This window comes from Lemur catta, chromosome 11, assembly GCF_020740605.2.
Source record: "Lemur catta isolate mLemCat1 chromosome 11, mLemCat1.pri, whole genome shotgun sequence".
NCBI classification, from domain to species: domain Eukaryota; kingdom Metazoa; phylum Chordata; class Mammalia; order Primates; family Lemuridae; genus Lemur; species Lemur catta.
In genome coordinates, this window is record NC_059138.1 from 93,340,803 (window position 1) to 93,353,806 (window position 13,004).

Below are 13,004 nucleotides of genomic sequence, written 5' to 3' on the forward strand. Positions count from 1 at the left end.
GGGCTCAGGTGTGACAAACCAGCGTCGGAGAGCTGGGCTCTGATCCTGGCTCCGCCAAAGCCAGGGTGACTATCCCCCAGGGAAGCACCCGGCACCTCCACGAGGACAAGGCCACTGCTCTCGCCCTTGCCTGCCCGGTGTGTGGGGCTCAGGTCCGGAGGCACAGAAGGGGGTAAATGCAGGGTTCCCGTCCTCAGTGGTGACAGGCTGGGGGCAGGTTAACGTTCCAGTGGTAAAGGATAGAGAACAAATGTGTCGCCAAACAAGATCACTCACAAGGAGACAGGAGCTGGTGCCAACACAGCCCAGGCCTGTGGTGGGGTGGGGCCCGCAGGGCGCTGTCTTTCCTGAGATGGCCTGGCACGGACCTCAGAGGCAGTGACATTTGAACTGACACCTGAACGATGACAAAGTGGTCGTCAAGAAAAGGTCTCAGGAAAGAGCCAACGTCAGGGAGAAGCCGCAGGGGAGATGCCAGAGGTGGGCATGAGATGGCAAACGTGAGGCCAGGGAGGCTGGGCCTCGGTAACAGAGACGCGTGGGGGCAGGCAAGGGAGGACCTGCCGCCCTCGACGGAGACCGGATCTAATGCCAGGTGTGGTGGGAGGACGACATTTAACCGACTCTCCAGAAACAGCACAAAACCTGCTGGGCCGTGGACAGGGAGGGGCGGGGCGGGGAGAGCTGGGGACTGGCTGCTGTGATGTCCTAGCTGGTCCTGGGAACAGAGCAGTGGCAATGGCGGGAAGCGGGTCACACGGGGCAAGCTGTGCATGGAGAGTTGCTGGATCCAAAGGAAGATCAAGGATGAACTTTTCACTCTGGGCCAGAGCAACCGAGTGGACAGCGATGCCTTCCAGTTAATGGGGAGGCCCTGGCAGAGTGCATTTGGGCCACACTTCCTTTGTGTTATTTAACATTTCACATGGCAACCAGAGGACCAAGTGAAGATGTAGGGCATCTCTCAGCGGGGACAAGTCCCAGTAGAGATGTGAAAGTCTGAGTCAAGAGTATATGGTGGCATCTGATGGCATGTGTCCAAATGCAGTCAGGGAGGCGGATCTCTGGGGAGTGGGGGAGGCTGAGGACAGAGCCTCGAGGTCTGGCAGAGCAGAGACAGCGAAGGGGTGAAGGAGCAGAGAGGGAAGCAATGACAAGCTGGGGTCACAGAAGCTTGGAGAAGCAAGTGTTTGAGGAATCAAGGCTGTGTCAAGCGCTGCTGAGATGACACTGAAGGTGCCACCCAAAACTGGCCACTGGCTTTGACCAGAGGTGGGTCACTAGACTCCTCGATGAGATTCATTTCAGGCGAGTGGCACCGAACACCCGACTGGGGTGGGTGGAGGAGAGACCAGGAGGTGAAAAGTGGAGACAGAGCCGAACAGCTGGTCCCAGGAGTTCTGCAGAAGAGCAGCAGAGACACGCGGCAGCAGCCGGGAGGACTGCACTGGGTGACAGGCATCACGGCAGGTGTGGACACTGACGGGGACAATCCTGACCGAGGAAAAACCGACAGTGGAGGAAGGAAAAGGCAACGACCGCAGGCTCAGTGTCCCTGAGAAGGCCAGGGGTGGCTGAGAATGGAGGACGGGCCCCAGGAAGATACAGGCCCTGTCCCTGTGCGGGCGGGTGGGCGGGCGTTGGTACCGGCGGACAGAGCAGCCAGCGCTCTCTGACTGCGGCTCCTATCAAGCCTCAGGCTAAGATACCCGGTGGGAGGTTAGAAGAGGGAAGAAAAGGAGTTGAAAACTGTTTTTCAGTAGTGAATGACTGGGAGTGGGAAAAAGTCTAGGGAGTTGAGATCGAGGAACAGAGAGAGGGAATTTATCTTTTTCTCATTGATTTATAAGAGCTCTTTATTTAGCATATTGCAAATGTCTAAGTACTGCAAATATTTTATTCTCAGCTCTTCAACAGCTTAGCATTTAATTTATAGCATTAATTTTCTTTGTGGACAAATCCAGCAATCTTCCTTTCTGTGATTTCACCTATTGCTTTAATAGTTAAGGTGTGATTCCTTAGTTTTTTTTCCTACTTCTCTTAAGGTATGATTTTTTTACATTAACAGCTTGATCAACCTAGAAATCATTCCAGTGTGTATGTATTAGTTTGCTCGTGCGGCCGTAACACAGTGCCATAAGTGATTGTCTCGCGCTGCTGAAGAACCAAAGTCCACGACCCAGAACCCAGAGGGGTAATGCCCTCCAAGAGCTGTGAGGGAGACTCGGTTCCAGGCCTCTCCCGTGGCTCTGGGTGGTTTGCAGGCATCGCTGTCATGCCTTGTCTTAGAGAAGCTTCACCCGGCATTCTCCTGCTGTGTGTTTCTGTGTACAAACTCACCCTTTTATAAGGACACCAGGCACACTGGATTAGGGGCCCAACTGACTGCAGTGTGACCTCATCTTCACTAATTACACCTGCGACAACACTATTTCCAAGTCAAGTCAGATTCTGAGGGACTAGGGGTTAGGACTCCAACATGTGATTTTTGAGGAGACATACGCCAACCCATAGAGTATGCGATAAAGCCCAAGACCCTAGTTCAATTCTTCATCCAAACAGTTTATAACTGTTGAAGCACATTGAATTAAATACTAATGCCACGCTCACCATGTTCTAAACCTTGTACAGATTACAGGCTCTCTCTGTGCTTCAATGCACAGACCTCTCTCTTCTCTCCTCATTTTTAAACTAGAACCATGTGGTTTCCATGACAGTAGCTCTACAACATCAAAACCACTCTTTGAAGGAGGTAATCAGTCACCACTGAAAGACCAACTACAAATGGCCTCATCTACGTTCCCATCCAATGCAACCTCCCCGCGCGGCTGGATGCCCTGCCAGCCCTCGCTGCCTGGGGACCCAGATGCCCAGCCCCACGGGCCCCACTCAGCTGTTCTTCCTCTGACCGCTTCGTCAAAGGCTTCTATGTGTCGTCTCTACTTGCAAGAGCCCTGATCTATTCTGGAAGTTTTAGGTAGGATTTTGGATTTCAAATTTTGAAAAAGGCTAGGTGAATGTAATGTGCATTCTAGCTCTATATCAGGGGTCTGAGCTGATTCTGAGGCTGAGACAATATAAAACTAAATTAAAACAAAAATCGCATCTATAAAAGTAAGCAGAATGGCATCTATAATAAAGAGAAAACGAGAGCACACACGTTGCCAGTTTTGCAGCCACCCTTTAAGTACCTGAGACCCGGCTGGCTGGGTCCAAGCAGGGCCACGGTTACAGAGCGGTGCGTCTGCTGCTTCTGGTCTCCACAACAGAGACACAGTCCACATTAGGGTAACAGCTTCCATTTCTATAAAAGCCACTTGCCCTTTATTAGGGAAACTCCAAACTACACCGAAGAGGATAATTACAGGATAAGAGACAAAGGGCCTTCTGGGGACTTGGGCCACAAACCTGCCTGCTCATGAAAGAACAATGCTTTGCACCACGATGGCAATGCCATGTCACCAGAGATGCAGAGAAAACCACACCCACCAGATGTGTGTCCAGAGACCAAACAACCCCACAGTGGGAGGAGATGGATTCTGAGATTTCTGCTATTTACTGACAACCAAAACCATCCTGGAAAATAACTGAAAATCATGACAGCGTGAGGCTGGTCAAAATGACACCAAACAGACCATGTGTAGACTCTGGATTTTTCTATCAAAATGTTTTTTACTTACCCATCCCTTTCATTTTCTCTGCTTCACATCTTGGCTTCCTGCACCAGTTTTAGTTTACGACTCAGAACCATCAGCACTGAGGTCTCACCCTTGATATCCGAAGGGCCCCGTCGTCCTTGAATTCCTGCCCTCAACACCACAACCCAGTTTTCATAATCTCACATTCCGAAAGCTGCTCCCAGTTGTGCTCTTAATGGAATAAAATTAAGTTTCTTCCCTCTCATGCAACTGGTTTCAAAGAGGCCGACAACGCTGAGCGCAGGACGCCAGGGCCCACTGCCCGCCTGCCCCACAGCTCCCGCGAGCTGGGCTCGTGCAGCCGCCACAGGGGCCCGGAGACGGCAGTGCACAGGGCGTCCTTTCAGGCACGGGCAGCAGGTAGGCGCTGCCTTCCTGGCATCGTCACCCCCAGGCTGCGGACTCCAGTGTGTGCCCCCAGGGAGGACTGTGCGGTGGGGCAGCGTGGAGGTGGCCGCAGCAGGAAGAGAGGAAGAGAGAGCCCACGCTGCGCTGCACCACCGCTAGCAACGTGCCTGAGAGCAAGAGGAGCGCGGCTCACTTCCAACAGCCTCCCAATGCTGTTGCTCTTAAAGCTTTGTCGCAGCCCACCCCATCGGCGCAGCTCGGATAGCCAAGGAGCACTGGGACTGAGAGATTTTCATCTCCTAGGAAAAGGTGCACACACGCAGGTTGGGCTCTGCACACCTGCCCACGTGTTTCCAGCAGGAAGAGCCCTCCCCACCCTCTGAAATCCACCACACTCCTCCCCTCGGAGGAGCTGGAGACCACACGGGCAGCCAGCCTGCCCACGCTGTGCAGCGACGCATCAGGAAGATACTTAAATTTTTGTTTTACTCACTTTACCAGTGTTTACAGGGCCCATGATCAACTCCCTCACCCACCTCCAGGTGGCTGCACAAAAGATCTACCCAAATAAACCCAGCAGATCAAAAAGGGACAGATAAACTGCAGGCTTGGAGGAGCAGAATTTAATTGCAACAAGATCTTCCTCTAGACTTGTAAGTGGGTACATACTCTGTAATACATGTACTCTAACGTACCCTAACATAAATCTAGCTGAAAGTGTCACGAGGCTGGCGCTGTGTTTGAGACAAGGCGTTCATTCCTTCACGTTTTATCTTCCTGGGAGCCACTCACAGCTTGCTGAAGCTCAAAGGCTGAAGCCTCAGGAACCCCGCTCGCCTGGATGACGTTTGCATGCTTTGCAGCCGGGCACGGAACACACAACCCGCTTTGCACAGTGTGTTCTGCCAACATAATCATGGATATTCTGTGTCTTTTGGAAAGAAGGAAGAAAGAGAAGCATTACATGTCTTCAACTTCTCCTCCTAGAAGCGTGGGGACACTGGAACACCTCGTGGCCCCAGGGAGGCGGCTCTGGCGGCGTTCCCCGTGGCTGGCAGCACTGGCTCTGAGCATGCCTTGGTTCCAGAAGTCATGACAAACCAGCAACTGCTCAGTTAACAAATGTCCTCCTGCCTTCAGGTGGCCGTAGATGACCCTCACAGAGTCCCAGGCAAGGGCACCCCTGCAGAGCCTGCCCTGGCCTGTGCATTAAATGACGAGGTTCCAGTAAATACGGAGAATTATCGTGGCATGCTCTGGTCGCTTTCACTTTCTGTGATGTTTCTCCTCTTGGGGAAGAAAACACTGAAATGTTGGTGCATATAAGAGGTGTACTTTTGGTTTTAAACAGGGTTTTTCTTTGTTTAGCATTATATTTTTGAATAATTTCAGACTTGAGAAAATTTGTAAAAAGTAGTACAAAGACTTTCTGTATATTCTTCATTCAGGTTCTCCAAATATTAACATTTCACCCCGTTGGCCTTATCAAATTCCCATTCCCCTTCCCGATCTAATTATGAGTTGCAGACATCTGACCCCTTTACTGCTAGATAGTTTGGTGTGTTTACTAAAAACAAAGACACTTTCTTTTAAACCACATTATAATGATCAAAGTAAGGAAACTAAGGAATCTGGATGCCTGGGCTCAGGGTCCCTGCTAGCTCTTGGTCACTCTGGTCCTTCCTCCCAGGGCGATCCTTTGGACTAGAGACTGTGCAGGGGAGACGGCTGGCAGTGAGCTGTGCTGCACAGGTGAAAAAGATGGGATGCAGAACTGTTGTGCAACGCAGCCAGAGATCTCTAAGCTCCTACAGCCAGAGACTCCACATGGTGGCTATGTGGTGACCTTCTATGCAGATGCCATTAGAATGTCTTCTCTGATTCTGTGTCACTATAAAGCCACACAGGGCTGACTTGTTATGCAATCACTATACCCCCAGAAATAGCCATGGAAAAGCCAGAGGACTTGCTAAGGTTGCTGCCGTATTCTGAAGATACAAACCCTGGAGTCTCTGCAAACAGCAGCTGATGACCTGGGACATGGAGATCTAGCGCCGTGGGGGAAGGGCAGGTTCCCAAAACAACTGTCTCATTAGGGAGAATGCAGAGGTAGAGAAAGCCACCAGGCCAGGGCTCAGGAGTCTTGAAAATCAAGGAGGTTTTTGCAGACAGAAATACAGCAACATAGATCCTGAGCTATAAAACACTCATAACCTTTCACCAGGATCCTGACTTCTAGGGTCTATCTTGGGTAAAGAATTCAAAATGTGACAAAAGCTATACCACAGTTGCTCAGGGAAGCATCATTTGTAGCACAGACAACTGGACAACCATGCAAATATCCAGCCACAGCGAAGCAGGTAAGTGCCGCACAGAGCAATACTCATCCACGTAGCTGTCGGCTATTCAGAGCTTCTTATGAAGACCATGTCAAGAAACACAGAAAATACTTACAGTACGTATCTAAACTTGTATCTAACTTTACTGAAACCAGGTCAAGTGCAGAGGGACAGGAACTAGGGGCAGATGCAACGTCTTTTAATATTGTTGAATACTGTTTCTGTGACAGTTCAATGGTCAGAGATGAAAGGGTGGTCACACTGATGTTCCAAAGTTCCACAAACAAGAAAGCCACGTCGCTTTCTAATTCCTCGAGTACCTGAGACCTTCCTCCACCACCGGCAGGGACCCCAGGGCTCCGTGGAGAGACCAGGGGCCGCGCGAACAGAAACACTGCCTGTGAGCAAGAACACGTCGTTATGTGACGTTTCCATGTGTATCTTTTCTGGGTTTCCTCATATAAATGAATCAGAAGATGCCAGAGTTCTATAAATAAAGCTAGCAAGTGCTGCTTTGATTCAAGAGAATCTCTGTTGCGGGATTACAACGAGGAGACTATTTTGGGGTAAGGTAAAAGATAAACCACATTAGTCATCAGAATTTAGTTCTCTCAGGGACCAAAAAAAAAAAAAAAAAAAAAAAAAAAATTACCAGCAAGGGGTGTGCACTTACAAACCTTCCCAAATGGGGCAGCGTCTGAGATCCCTTTCCTAGAAATGTCCAGACTCGGCACCTCTGGAGGGGTGTTTACCAAATTCTTTTGACAGCACTCAAAACACCCTTGCTCGGTTTCCTCCAGGGATTCTTCTCTTTTTCTTTTTTACATTTTTATTACTCAAATTACTTTTCCTTTATACTAGTTAAGAGACTGAGGTGAGAGCCTTAAAAAAAAAAAAAAAGAGAGAGAGAGAGCAGATGTGGAGAAAACAAGAAGGCTGCATCCCAGGCAGCCGCCAGGTGGGACGCAGCACGGAGCCCTCGGCCGAGACCCAGGGCCCTGGCACTTCGGGTGTCATGGACTGTCATGTCATAAAACACTGTATGCTCAACCAAGGGGAACTGACACGTGTGCAGGTTTCAGGATGGAACAAACGCCCCTTCGGGACTGTTCATAGGCACAAATAAAGCGCAGGTGCTCCTGTTCGGGACGTAGCAGGCTCCTTCTCTATTTGGTGAGCTGTGGCTCCCGACACAAGCCAGCACGGCGCTCGATCACCGCATTTATGACAGAAGCTGTCAGGTAAGTTAATCAGGGCAAGGGTTTCTGTCTAGTGACTCCCCTTTTCCTAGTGACATTTCAAGTCAAAGCAGCAGCAAGAATCAGCAAATCAGTTCGCCAAGAAAATAATTTCTTGTCACTAGCAAAACAGGCGGCCCTCTTGGAACCCGTCGGTGCCCACAGGTAAGCGATGACGGCACTGGCCGGGCTGCTGCCTCTGCGGGACCCTCGCCGCGTCCGTCACACACGGGCGGGCACAGATTTAGGTTCTCGGTGATTCTCCCTGTGAAAGGTGTAGCTCACTGAAGGACCCACCTTTCCAGCGCTCCTCACAGCTCGGACATCCAGAGACGTTTGATGCTGTAATAAAGGAGCCATCTTAGGCCCCTCACATTTAGAGAATTTACATTTTAAAGTATTTATAGTCCAGAGAAACACTAGTGGTTGGGATTTCACTTGAGAGCCCTGGGATGATTTCCTGGCTCAAATTTAGCCAAACAAGCGGCCACTCCAGGTCACGACTACCCTCCTGCACTTGCACCCCTGGTTCAGGGGCAAACATGCTGTCACGTTGGAGCCTCAGGGATTACTTTCGGGCTGCAGGGGCTAGGATCCCCTGAGGGCTCTGAGGCCCCGTGTTTTAGCAACACTGCCAGGGAAACCTGAAAAAGCGAGGGAGGGCATTCACCGTTTTAACAGGGAGCCTGGGTAATTCAGCACCTGTCCCAAGGTGGCTTCTGTGGGTGTTTAGAGGTACAGTGTGCAAAGTGGCTCTGTGATCAAAAATGTGTGAGAAGCTCGAGGTTAACTCGAGTCGAATAGGTTTTCTTTCCTACAGAATTGTTCAGATCCTCCAAAATCAAACAGGACATGTGAATTGCCAAGAAAGTGAGAGAGGATGCAACATTTCCCAAACTTAGTGAGCCTGCATTTTTTTTTCCTCTTACAACAGCCCAGGTAACTGGCATTCTGGAAAACAGAAGGTGAGAAACACACGCAGAGCTCTCAGTCAACTCAGTAACGGGACAGGGACGACAGCAATGCCAGACCCTATTCAAATCAGGGAGAATGAGGGAGCCCAGCCGAGCTGCCCCTCGGGAAGGAACACTTCACAGCCACGGTGATACTAGGGCCGATACGTGAAGACCACAGCCATGCGGCCATCAGAACCTTGCAGACACTCGACCCGGGGTTACCTGCAGGTCCCTGTGGTTCCGGGGCCCTGCCTGAACTTCCCGTGCTGGGCTGGTCAGCTGTGCAGTGACGCGGCACCACGCCTGTCGCGCCTGCGAGCCAGCGCGGCACACTCACCCCTCTCAGAGCTGCCGACTGCAGCGCCTCACCGAGGGGCACAGGGTCACCGGGCGCGAGGTTACAGTGCCCATCCTTACGCAGGCAGCACAGGAAGGCAAAAACAACAGGCAGCCACGCAGCGGGCCCTGCCACGTCCATGGTTCTGCTTGCTTGGTTTTAATGTGCTCACACGTCCCCTCACAAGTACTTAAACGCTACGCAAACGTTCATTTCCATTTACTGAGACGCATTTCTGTCATTCCGAGTGTTGTGGCACGTTGAGAAGACAATGACCTTGAAGCTCGAGTCCAGAGTCTGAACCCCACTTTTTTGATGTGTTAGTTATTGATCTTGGGGAGTGACTTTATCCTCCCTGAGCCTCAGTTCCTCGAACGCGCCTCTCCCGTGGTCATCCCTGCTCCGCAGAGCGCCCTGCGGACCCACGGGGTGTCCGGCCAGGAGAGGGGCGCAGCAGCTTCGTTTCCCCGAGTACAGGGGTGCTGATGTAACCGTCACTGCTCCGTGGGGCCAGCGTCGGCAGCTTCGGCCTCCTCCAACAGCGAAGGAACCCGAGGCTTTTGGAGATGCTGCCACTCCTGAAGGCCGGAGCTGGGGCTCCAACCCAGCACCTCCCGAGAGCCGCGAGCTGGAGCTCAGCCCGCACACTGCGGGCCTCTGGGCGCAGAGGGGCAGACTCAGCAGGTAGGAGCCTCCCCTGGAGAGACGCGGCGGGGCGGCCAGAAAGGGAAGGCAGGGAGGAAGCGCAAGTCTGAGCGATGCTGATTAAATAGGATTTCAACTTTTAAAATGATGGGCTGAGCTGACGTGTATCCCACGCTGCCTCTTGAGCTGGTGAAGCCACGAGTGACTGCCTCAAACATGCTGCAGTGTTAGACCGCCCTTGGCGAGAAAAACTAGACCTGGTCAGAAGGCGCCTCCGGGAGCAGACGCGGCCTCCTGCTCCACGGTGCCAGGCACGCCGGCACTCGATAGGCACGCCGGCACTCGACAGGCACGCCGGCACATGCCAGGCACGCCGGCACTCGACAGGCACGCCGGAACGCGACAGGCACGCCGGCACACGCGACAGGCACGCCGGCACGCGCCAGGCACGCCGGCACTCGACAGGCACGCCGGCACACGACAGGCACGCCGGCACTCGACAGGCACGCCGGCACTCGACAGGCACGCCGGCACACGCGCCAGGCACGCCGGCACTCGACAGGCACGCCGGAACGCGACAGGCACGCCAGCACACGACAGGCACGCCGGCACACGACAGGCACTCGACAGGCACGCTGGCACTCGACAGGCACGCCGGAACGCGACAGGCACGCCGGCACACGCGACAGGCATGCCGGCACTCGACAGGCACGCCGGAACGCGCCAGGCACGCCAGCACACGCGCCAGGCATGCCGGTGCTCGACAGGCACGCCGGCACACAACAGGCACGCCGGCACACAACAGGCACGCCGGCACGCGCACTGTCACAGCAGTCGCTCTGGGCCTCAGGGCCTCCTTCCACCCCTTTCTCCCAGCACGTCCAAAACGTGCCCGTGCCACCTTTTCTGGTGCCTTCGAAAACAGAAGACGTTGGAACCTGGGCCCGAGTGTGGGGGACCCTCCGGGGCACGGGGCAGGCGCAGAGGGGCTCGGCCCCGTGGGGAGGGTGAGTTGCTGAGCTCGGCGGCCGGGAGTGGTTTTTCTCTCCAAAGATGGTCTAACATGACAGTCCATTCCTCAAAATGTAGTTAAAGCCCTAAGAGACCTAATTTTGATCATTAGTAAATAAAGGTATGTACGAAACCCTATCTGAGGTGATTAATTCAGTTCCAGAAAATTAATTTTTAAAAATTAAACAGAGGGAGAAGGGCTGAATGGAGCTAAGATGAGATTTATGCGCTATTAGCAGCAGGGTTAAGCCACGCAGCTGTGTTTGAAGAGCAAATGAGAGGCTGCTCCAGCAACTCGCTCGTGACTGCTCCCCTATAGAAGTCTCCCCTCTTCCTTCCTTCCTTGGAGTCCCACGGCCCCCAGCCTGCACAAGGCGCTGGGCTTGCATCTCGCACGTCTGCCAAGCAGGCGCACCAGGGCTGCGGCTGGGACTCAGAGGCGGGGCCTGCAGACGCAGCAGCAGGGACCCAGCGCTGTCCCTGCCCTGCCCGGCCGCGGGTGTGCTGGGAGGAGCCCCCAGGGTCTGTGACGGCGGTCACTCTCCAAACACCAGCATCTGACCACTCCAGCCCTGTCATGCAGCCACCAAGGAGTCACTTAGAAAGGAAACCCAGAGAGAGGCAGAAGAACAGCTACTAACTTACCTAAGTGGGAACTTTTTAATGCTTTGGCCATACAGCCTTGGGCAGGAACGGTATTTCCTTCCGCCCGGATGTTTAAGTATCTCTGCTTTTTCCTCCCTGTCCCCGGCCTCGATCATGAATCTTCTTACTAGTGACCACAGTGATATGACCAAAGAGGTTTCTGATGGCCTCACTTTCCTCAGTTACCTTCCAGGGAGCTTTACGCTGCTCCTTTTCCTACGCTGGCCGGGTTCCTCCCAGGGAAGGAGTCCACCTTACGCAGGCCCAACACATCGGTCCACCCCATCTGTTTTGCTGCCACTGCAGAGCTCCTGACCGGACGCTGCCCCAGCGGCATCTCCTCTGACTTCACACAAATGGAAAAGGAATTTCAGATTTCTCTTCCCCTCAAGCAAAGGGCAAGACCGGGCCCAAACCCCTTTGCTCAGCACCATCTCCCACCATGATCCCAGACCATGATCCTAGACCAAAGGGCCCCAGCAGGTGGCTGGAGGTTGCCTGGCACCTGCTACCAGCCACACCAATGAAACACACCTTTCATGAGATCAAAAGTCAAAACCAAGTGCAGATGGAGAAATGTCCCTATAAGCAGTTTAAAAAAAAGAAAAAAGAACAAAGAACAATAACTTTCTACAAGTGGTGCTAAGTGAGAAACTGCCTTCCTGCTCTGGCGTGTCCCAGTAGGCGTGAGGAATCTGGGCGACATACAGACACCAAAGCAATGCTCCTAACGGGGAACTAACCCAGATCCCAAGAAAAAACACCAGCAGGCAAAATTCCCGGGTTTCCTTATTCTGCTTACAAATTTGGACAATCCACGGGGGTGGAGGCCAGTTTTCTTGCCAATGGCTGAGAGGGCCAGATAACATTTTCATGGTCTTATTTTAGGATGGGTAACTTTGTAAACAACCTCAGTGACAAATCCATAGACAGTGTGTCTGGATCCTTATTTGAAACAGAAGGTCACCAGGGAGGTAGACATCCCAGATGTACTTTAGGCATGTGACAAAGCGCCGAAGCCCAGCTGGCGCTGGCTCCCGGGCAGGGACACTTACCTCACCTTCTAAGTTTTGACAGAGCTATGATGCGGCCCGCTCTGGCGGCCGAGGTTGGAGTGGGAGCAGAACCCCGAAGCCGGCAAACACCAGAAAGAAGGCCCATCTCTGAGAGTGAGGCCCGCGCGGCACGGCACCGGTGGGTGTGTGGAAGAAGGGCGCTGCCGGCCCACCTCGAGTGGGAGCAGCCCAGGCAGACGGGGAGGAGGAGGAGAGGACGATTCCAGTGGAAAGGCAAAAGAGTGTCTACACTCTCCTTGTCCAAAAGGAGTTAAGGCGAGGTCCTGGGCAGCCTGTTAGGATGGCGGCTCCGGGCTCAGGCTCTGGAGCCCGAGGCCAGCGCACGTGCAGCTGTGCCTCTGCGTCCTCAATGCAGAACAGAGGTGTCATTTGTACTTAATTCATAAGGCTGGTTTGAGAAATGACCATAAAAATAAACCCAGACCACTTAGAACAGTTCCTGGCACATGGAAATCACTCAGTAAGCATCAGAGACTCTTGTTACAATCATCACCACCAGCCCTCACTTCTCTCCCTCCAGAGCCTGTGACCCTCCCTGGCTCCAGGCCCCGCCGACCAGGATGGGGGAGCTGCCAACCCATTTCTCTGCCAGTTTCTCTGATAAGTTGACTTACTGGCTATTTGACCTTGGAAAAGTCACTGAAACTCTGTGGCTCAGCTTCCTCATCTGGGGGCAAATGGCTGTGTAATATCTACTTCACAGACCTACTT

At 52.9% G+C, this 13,004-nt stretch overlaps 1 protein-coding gene across 1 annotated transcript in view; it reads right to left on the reverse strand.

The window, feature by feature from the left end:
* GRB10 (growth factor receptor bound protein 10) overlaps nucleotides 1–13,004 on the reverse strand; it is a 98,477-nt gene that overhangs the window by 50,259 nt on the left and 35,214 nt on the right. The window lies entirely within an intron of this gene.